This window comes from Amyelois transitella, chromosome 10, assembly GCF_032362555.1.
Source record: "Amyelois transitella isolate CPQ chromosome 10, ilAmyTran1.1, whole genome shotgun sequence".
Classification (NCBI taxonomy): domain Eukaryota; kingdom Metazoa; phylum Arthropoda; class Insecta; order Lepidoptera; family Pyralidae; genus Amyelois; species Amyelois transitella.
In genome coordinates, this window is record NC_083513.1 from 3,365,190 (window position 1) to 3,374,631 (window position 9,442).

Sequence of the window (9,442 nt, forward strand, 5' to 3'; positions counted from 1 at the left end):
TAATCATTTTGTCAATATTTCAATGTGAAATAATAGTAAATTTGTCGAATTATAATATTAATTTTTAAAAAATTAAAAATTAATAAAATTTTATAACATCTCTACGATTGCGGGTTATCCTATCTCCCTTTTTATATGACATCTACACTCTACTCTTTTTTAACTTTACGAAACTGACCTTGTCCTCGTCTTTCAGCCAGCTCGGTAGAAGTAAAAGTCAGAATATATTCTCACTTAATGTCGCCAGAGATAAAATATAAGCTAATGGATTGAGAATTGAGGTTTACAAAGATGAGACAAGTGTTTATTGATTTGTTAAAAAGTGAACCCTAATTATTTATAGTTACTTAATTTGAACAAAAGGTTGTCGTTTTAAATTAATTATTTCTACATGTGTGGATACAATAAAATTAATTATAATACAATTTATATCATATCTGAATTGATTCAACCATGACTTTAACTGGGAGTGTAAACTAATTAGGTTATTTACTTATATAAAGTCATCATAGTTAAAAGCGTGACTAAAATATATTTTGACAAACAAAATAATTAACATTAACACACATACATTAATAGTAATTCACATGACAGGCGAGTAGAAAAGTACAGTCACCTACAAAAAAATATCATACAAACCAAAACCTTATCTGATAGCTCTCTAATCATTAGTTCCCACGTACAGAACATTCCTAAACGTCTGAGTTTAGAGTGTTGAAAGTATAAAACATTTCTAAACAAGCTGGTGTGATAACAAACCTAATAGGACGTAGTAGCGGCGCAAGCACCAAACTTCACTGAATTGGCGAGGGTTCCCGCTAATAGTTGTGCCAAATGGCTCTGCTTTTAACGGCCCGAAGTTATTTACTTGGCGAAAATCCGAGAAAATCTAGCTTAAATACAAACACTGTGTGTGTAAAAAATATGCACAGTTCTTGCTTTTCAGAGGAATAGCTGAACCGATTTTCAGGATATGTATTCTACAAACTTTTTTATTTAGTAGGTATTTTATTGTAAGTAAGTGCTTTGCATTGGTCATTCACAATTTCTCACTAGAAATGTATTAGATTCACTTTTCATCAATTACCAACAACACACACCTTAATTTTTATACGATCTTATCTTGATATATATCAAGATTTACCTTTACTTCAGTTATTAAAGGAATGGACTGTACTCGTATAGTGTTATAAAAATAAAATAAATAAAAAAGAATCCATTTATTTCAGGCTACTGATAGGCCCATAATACAAAAGAAAAGAAAAGACAAATTCATCCATATTATACCTACATTGTTTTTACGGAAATGCATAATTAAAAAAAATTGCTTACTAGCTGGCACTTATGAGACACAGCTTAGTAATAGGGTCCCATTTTCGCCTGTTCGCTACGGAACACTAAAAAAGCATTTATTTCGTCTCTTGTTTTTACATCTCTAGTTAAAAACAACGAACATTTACACGGCAAATTAATATAACACATCGGGTACATATTAATTTATAAAGGTAGCACCTCATCTGAGGAAGTTTCATATTAATGTTCTAATTACCACTGCAGTACCCTATATTATAAATGTGAATATTTGACTAAACGAGGTGGCAATTAATATCTTTCTGACATCATTCGCATTAATTTAACTTAACAATACAAACTTACCGTCTCGTGGATGCCTAAAGTCGACGTAAGGAACAAGTGATTAATTATGTCTTATTTGGGGATTTGGCTATAAAGGGAGCTGCCATATTGAGTTCGTAACGGCTTTGTAAAGTCATTTATATTGTCACCTATTATATTGTCGTCATTTATCGGTATACCTTAATGGAAACATATTATGTAGTCCACATAAGTACTTTGTTTTTACATAAAAGATATCATTCTGTTTTCATTGCGGGTATCCTTGCTCGTTTAAAGTCCGGAGTTAGATTCCAACATTTTTCTTTTTGTTTTCACCTTCTTAACGATTTCACTTAATATCGACGTCAAGTCAGGAATAATATCGCAGTACATATTTATATAGGTACCTATTGGATTTCAAGCGTTCACCTCCAAGTACTTTGTACCTTATAGAACCGAGGGCGAAAATCTGACGTTTTAATAAAAGACCATTAATAATATTAACATATTATTAATTGTAAATAATAAAGAAATAAATTGAGCTAGCCCTATCGTAAGTTCGAGACTATGGGATACTAACTCAACGATACTATATAAAAAATTATAATATATACTTGCATAGATAAACATCCAATACCTAGGCCAATCAGAAAAAAAATCGTTACTCATCATGAGGCCGAGATTCAAACTCGGGACCTCTGTGTCACAGACAAGCGCACTACCGCTGCGTCACAGAGATTAAGATTAGACAATTATAATTCTGACCACACAATAATATTTCTTTAGCAACTATCCAGTTAAATATATATTAAAAGATATTAAAACCAAGCGGACAGGTCGAAACGATGCGCTCGTATTTTATCTACGTAAAAGTACTTTAACACTGAACTAACCGCTAGTCATAGCAGTTCTCAAACTGTACAGGACAGAGTTACCAACTAACTCAATAAAATTTTTGGCGTACTAATAGAGACTCCGTTCGCCAGCCGGCTTGGGACAAAGGCAACTCGGAATTGAACTAAAATCAACGTTCTGTTTTAATGAGCCGGGCTGTCGGGTCGCCATTTTGGGAATTAATTAAAAACAGCGGTCGGAACATTCATGGCACTACGGGAATATTTTTGCTTTCGTTTCAAGCTTATGTTTCGCTTGATATGACTTGCCTACTTGTATACTTATAAAAAATAAATAATAAAATCACCCCTCTTTCCCGGAAGGGTAGGATATATCTTTTTACAACACGTCTAAGTATAGGTATCCCATGAGAGATGCCAACAGTCTTGAAAAGACTGAAAAGTCACGTTCAGCTATATGGTTTATAGAGATTCAGTTTATAGAGATGAATAGTGACAGGTTGCTAACCCATCGCCTTCAAGAGGAATCCCCAGTTTATAAGCCTATCCCTTAGTCGCCTTTTACAACACCCATGGGAGAGATAAAACCACTCCGGTTTTATGCTTAAGCGCCGGAAACCACACGACAATGCCGCCGCTGCAATATATCTTTTTGCTTGCCACAATGTCTGTATGGTTCTTTTGCTTCATCCACATTCATAACTCTCTTCATGCAAGTAAGTGTCTACGAATGGTCTGTTCCTTTAGGGTGGCCCTTTGTGTAGGTACTACATAACATACAGAACAATGATTTATTGGGTAAAAACAAACTTGGTTTTTATAGATGCCGTCGGTAATTAAATGGCTGATAAGGATTAAAAAATGGATACGCTCATTAAAATAACATTATTTAAAAAGCTTAGCATAATTACTTAGCAGCTCAATATCAACAGTCAATCTACATATCAAGGGTTAACAGATTTTTTAAGTGACGCAATAATAATATTTATTTTCCGTTTCTATACACAGTATGTAATCACAGATTCTATTTTCCATGACAAATACTTTGCTGCTTGTATCAATGCCTCCGTAGATTTAATTTGGTAGATCGCTAAATGTATACGATAGAAATTTATCACAAATTAATGATTTTGCAGAAGGTTTCCTCTCCATTGATTTTTTCAACCGCTCCAGCCCTCTACACACAAAGTCCAAACGCGTTATGTTGACGACGGAAATATAAAGTAAATAAGAAAATAAATGTATTTATCCAATAAAATCGGTAAAAATATTTACTGCCTATAAAACAAAAATTTGTTCACATTTCAAAAATATAAATAACTATGAAATACTTAACTCAAGCTCTCATTACATCAATCTTCTCGTCCCATGCAGATTGTAAAAGTCGATAAAGGGAAAGGCTTATAAAGGGCTTAGGATTATTGTCTTATAGCCGATGGGCTAGCAACCTGTCGCACCTTTCAGCCCTTTTAAGACTGTTGGCTCTGTCTACTCCGTAAGCGATAGATTTTATTATATGAGCGTGTTTATTTAATATATGTATGCTTCAGCATCACGAAGTCTATCAAACTACAGGTTTGTTAAATCTTTAGACTATGGTAGGGTCTCATTTGAGGCAAGTACTTACCACCTCTGTCACGTTCTTACAAATTGATACAGTGTACGTGACCCTCTCAGTACTATGACGCTCATTTCAGCCCTGTCTGTACCGGGATAAGAAGATAATTTATGGGGTTGACCTCATTAGTGCCTAAATTTGTAACAATTTCAACAGTTGAATAGGTGAAACCATTAATATAGGATTAATTTATGTTTTGTTAATTGGCTTTTAATATCTCGAACTCAAGTATTTTAATACATTTCTGAGGTTTCCAAGGTGAAGCAACGTATGTATGTATATGTCTGTTTTAATTTTTTTAAATTAAATAATTTACAAAAAAAAAGAAAAGTAATATTGATAAACCCAATCAGAGTCGAAATTCATTAATAACAATCTGTACATGCATAATAGTCTACAATACACCTTCTTCTATTACATAATAATTTCTTTCTCTTTCGAAAAACGCTAGCTTGATTCAGGACGCGTGTAGTTTCCCGCCTCTCTTTTTTACAGATATTAAATGTCCACTTTCAACAAAATATAATATTCCTGCGCAGCGAAAGCAATTTAATAGCGCTTCGCAGTCACGAAGACAAGAGCCTTCCTGCAGTTTATGTGAAATTTCCTTGAAGAATTTGATTTGTCTTAATACTCAGCATTAGTGCATGCTTGACTTTGGCATGTAGGTAAGGGGTAAGTACTAACAGCGAATTGTCTCAAATTCCTGCGGTGAAGGGAATTAACGGCATTTTCGTTTTACGTAGGCGAAGCCTCGGGCGACTTCTAGTACAGAATAAATGAAAACAGAATATTTACTTTGAAATTCTGCTTACCAAAGTTGAAATGAAACAGGGATTAAAATGAATACGTTTTCTGTTACCAGACTTTAAACTCCATTTACGGATAAACGGAATAAAAGTTTCCATGTTTATTGAATCGTGTAACTTCCTAACTCGCATGCTTCAATCCTCTTAAAACTTTAATTATTTTAAAACTGTACATTTCTAACTAGACGAAGCTATTTCTATTGACGGTTTTATGCAAACATTTAATTATTCTGCTTCGATGAAGCACGTTTATTAGGGAAAGATCAAACGTACGTATTCAATTATGAAGACTACTAGGGTTTTCATTTTACTAAAATGAGTTTCTACAATTAGAACAGTGCTACAAACAAGCCAATTTTCTTGAGTACTAGACCAAACTACAAATGGTCTATCAAGCCTGAAGAGAGACGAGATTGCCTATGTGGGTCACGTATTATTCAATAAACCCAAAATTAATACTTGATACGTGAGTTGCGTTCGCAAATGGGACTTTTTCGTTATTTTGCTCTAATAAAGATACGGTATGGAAGTCCAAACTATTTACTTAGTCCCTATCCAGACATTGACGTCAAAACGATAGAGGTATCATTGAAGTTATATAGGAACATATCAGTTTTAGGATGTAGATATATAATTTGAAAACAGCGCCAAGCTGCATCTTAGGGAAATCTGTTCGTATTTGAAATTTGATAGGAAGTTTTCGAGTAGATCTTATAAATACAGAGAGTGTATGCGTAAATCGAGGGAAAGCCCCAAAATACTAGATAGGTTCATAGAACTTGAATAGTGAATATAAGAGGATGTTATTTTTAGATTTAGAAATATTCACTTCGATATAATTCGGTTCTCAAATAATTTTGGATAAGTCAAGTTTCTAATTTGTCTGGCAACTAAACTTGTTAAGTCTATGACTGCCAAACCCGGAACCATTGATTCAGATATAACTTTGTAATTATTTTATCCCATGGAAGGAACTTTGCTAACTCGCTGGAAGTTTCACGGCGTAGTAATTATTTAACCGCAATAATTAATAAGACACAATAAATTTGGGGAACACCCGGCAGAATTAGGGAAATACCCTGCTGTCGCGGCGAGTTGGGACGCAACTCACGTCCTTTATTAATTTCCAACGAAATAGATTTCAAATGCGAGTAATTAACTGCCACGTCGTCGGAATTCAGGTCGATTTTTCTGAAACGTTTCATTAAGGTACGCTTTTTAAACTCATGAAGAAGTGAGGCGAATTAAACCAAAATGGTCTGCAATATATTAATACAGTTTAGTCATGAAGCTCCACAACAAAGAAAACCTATGAAATATAATTAAAAGCTTAAATACAAATTAACCCTACAAAATAATTCCACGCACCTTTACATCATCGGACGTCACAGCGTGGGCAGATTTGTTAGATGTTGTAGGACAACCGTTGAGTGGTCCAACCACGCCCAACATTAACATTAAATAACTTATATCAATAACTCACATCAAACACAAAAAAATGCTTCACATAAAAATCACGAAGCCCTCCACAACACCAAGACTTTATGCCTTAAAACCACAGGTACTGATAAAGTGGTAACAAGGCAAATCGATCCTGACGGGATCTGGTTCTCCCGGGAACGAATTACTGGCTCCGGCAGCACTCCCGATATTATTCCATCGGAATTGATTACAGAAAGCCAAATATCTGTTGTATTCTTATTCGAATTTAGCGTTGCATTTTTGTTGGTAAATTTTTTCAACATCCAATTATGTTTTATAAAACAATTCATCAATGTCGATGCTCAAACCAATAAACTTCAAAAGTATAAAAAAAGGCACATGTCTGCTAAAGAGCAGTTTTAGTTAGGAACAAATTACCAATTCCTATGAAATCAAACAACGCTCATTTCCAACTTTAAAAAGCTCGAGGACGCCAAGTTACATTGTCTTGAATGTATAAGAGAACAGTTTGTTCGGAACTACTGAATGTAATATCTTTTATTCAGATAAAGTAATAGGGTTTTTCTATGTATAGGTTCATTAATCTCCATTTATAGAAAATCCCACGGAATCGAGAGATATTTTTCGGGATGAAAGGTACGCAATATCCTTAGTAGGTACTCCTTTATACTTTATGCGAGAAGATGAGTTGATGAGATGCGCAAATAAAACGCGAATACCAACAAATTTATAATTTTAGGTCAACGTCCACCAATGTTGTGAAATCAAAAGATATGACTATTATTAAATGTCCCACAATAATCTATTTTCTATAATCGTATCTTTATCCCGTACGGGGTAGACAAAACCAACAGTCTTTTTTGAAGCAAATGAAAAAATATTTGTCCTTTCATTCGCTTTGATAGCACTTAATAGTTCCGTCTCATGTGCATTCTTTTTTCAATAAATAGGGAAACATGAAAATAACAATTCAATCATCAAAGAGGTGGTACCTCTCTTCTAAAAACTACACCGCTAGTTCATTTAATTAACGCTAAATCTTTAATAAATTGAAAGTAGCTGCAATGTAATATTCTCCATACACTTACCAAGAATTCTCGTTACCTTACTAGGAACTTATTGGAGCTCCGCCCATGTTGTGAAAAAGCTTCATTTGTAGGATAAAATCTAGTGAAGTAAAATACTTCTATACTTTTTACTCAAGCTCGGGCACGCGAGAGTCGAGCCAAATGATGATTATGTTTTCCAATGTAAGTTAGTAATTTGTTTCATAGGAAACCCATTATTTCCTTCGTTTACTAAAGAATCTAATCAATTTCGTGCCGTATGGTTCCCGGTACTTAATAATGTAACTCCAACAATCTTCAAAAAACTGAAAATCCACGCCAAGTTGTATGACTTGTATATTGTATTAGCGTCTTCTTCGTCTTTTACAGTGTGCACGGGAAGAGAAGCACCTAGAATACAGTTTTTTTTATCTTGACTACCAAACCAGCAATGAAGCCTTTTAATATCGTGTCTAAAATTTGATTTGTCTTAGTTTTGTCTCTACTTATAGCAACAAAAATAAACCGGTTTATATTAAAATCAACAATTTTCTTTCCAATAAAATCATACCTCATGTCATATCGTAAATAAATCCACAAAAAATATGGAGGATCTCCGGATACCGTCATTCTCAATTGACTGACTTCAATATGAACACATTTCACCCATGCGACACTTCATATTGGATATTTCTGATCGCTAATTTATATCATTCACTCAATATTTCTTCCAGACTGGGTTAGTATAATATTACTCGTAGATATGAAATTGGATAAATTGAACATTACAATTAGTCAATTTTACCTCTGAAGAGTATAAGTTTGCATATAAATATTGATCACTGAATCTACATACTTACAAGTAATTATCATATCATTTCACATGACCAAACGTCGTAACTTTCATTTGATTTCTGTCTTCTTTTAAAAAAAAATATTTCATGCTCTCATTTCTAACGCATTTACTCTGCTTTTTCTTTTTCCAAACCCAACTTTAGACTTTCGCACGTAAGTGCAATTGACAAATTCTGATTGTTAATAATAACAACATCACGTTATTAGTGTATTATTTAATACTTACTCCTGCCTACTTACCTCTGTTAGGAAAACCAAAACTAAACAAAACAGAATTATTCTCTTTATCCTTTCATAAATTGCAATTCGCTTTTCATAAAGTAGGTAAGTAAGTACCATCTTGATCAATGGACCATAGACGACGTGAGTAAAGAAAATAGACTTGAAACTAGAAAGCATCTGACTAAAGGAAAATTCTAACCGAGTGAATCACGTTAAAAATCGCATGAACTGCATAGTTCTCCCTATACTTACTATACACTTGCGACTTTTATTTACCGCCGCTTTTAGTGCTTGCTTTATCTCTTATTTTACAGTAAAGAAGCATTGCAACAATGGCAATAAATCGTGTTTTTCAAGTTTTGTTTGTACTCTCAAGATTAGATTTTTTTTTGTATACAGAACGGCAGACATAGAATAAGACATAATAATCTTACTGCAGAATTTCAGGATTAAAAGTACTGATATCTTTATTAGTATTAATAAAAGTAGGACTAGCACGCTAAAAGGAACCTAATAAATTTTAAAACATTCGTTTTCATAGCATTGTCAATAATCAGCTCTTTATGCACTTATTAATAATTAAAAATTAAATTTGAAGCCATGGTTTACCTTACCTTGAGGTCATTGTTTATTTTTCGAAGAGCAACATTAAGATCCTAATTCCACCAATACGAGTAAACTCAAAGAAATCAGAAACACTAACTGAAATCAAAAATAAAAGGTGAAATTCTCTCAAAGACTTCCCGTTTGTTTCAATTTAATTTGCCGTTTCCACGAAATAACTACTTACTTATCAAACAGATTATAAAAACGAGCTTGGTTTATTCTGTTTGATAATTTTACACAATAGGTATATTCAGACTCGCGGCCACAAAAGAACACGGTAAGGCATAATTTTTAAAGTTTTCTTTTTACTTGTCCTTCAAGCTGCATTATTTGCGAAAGGGAATTCTTGCTTAATATCTTAACAATTTTACTCAG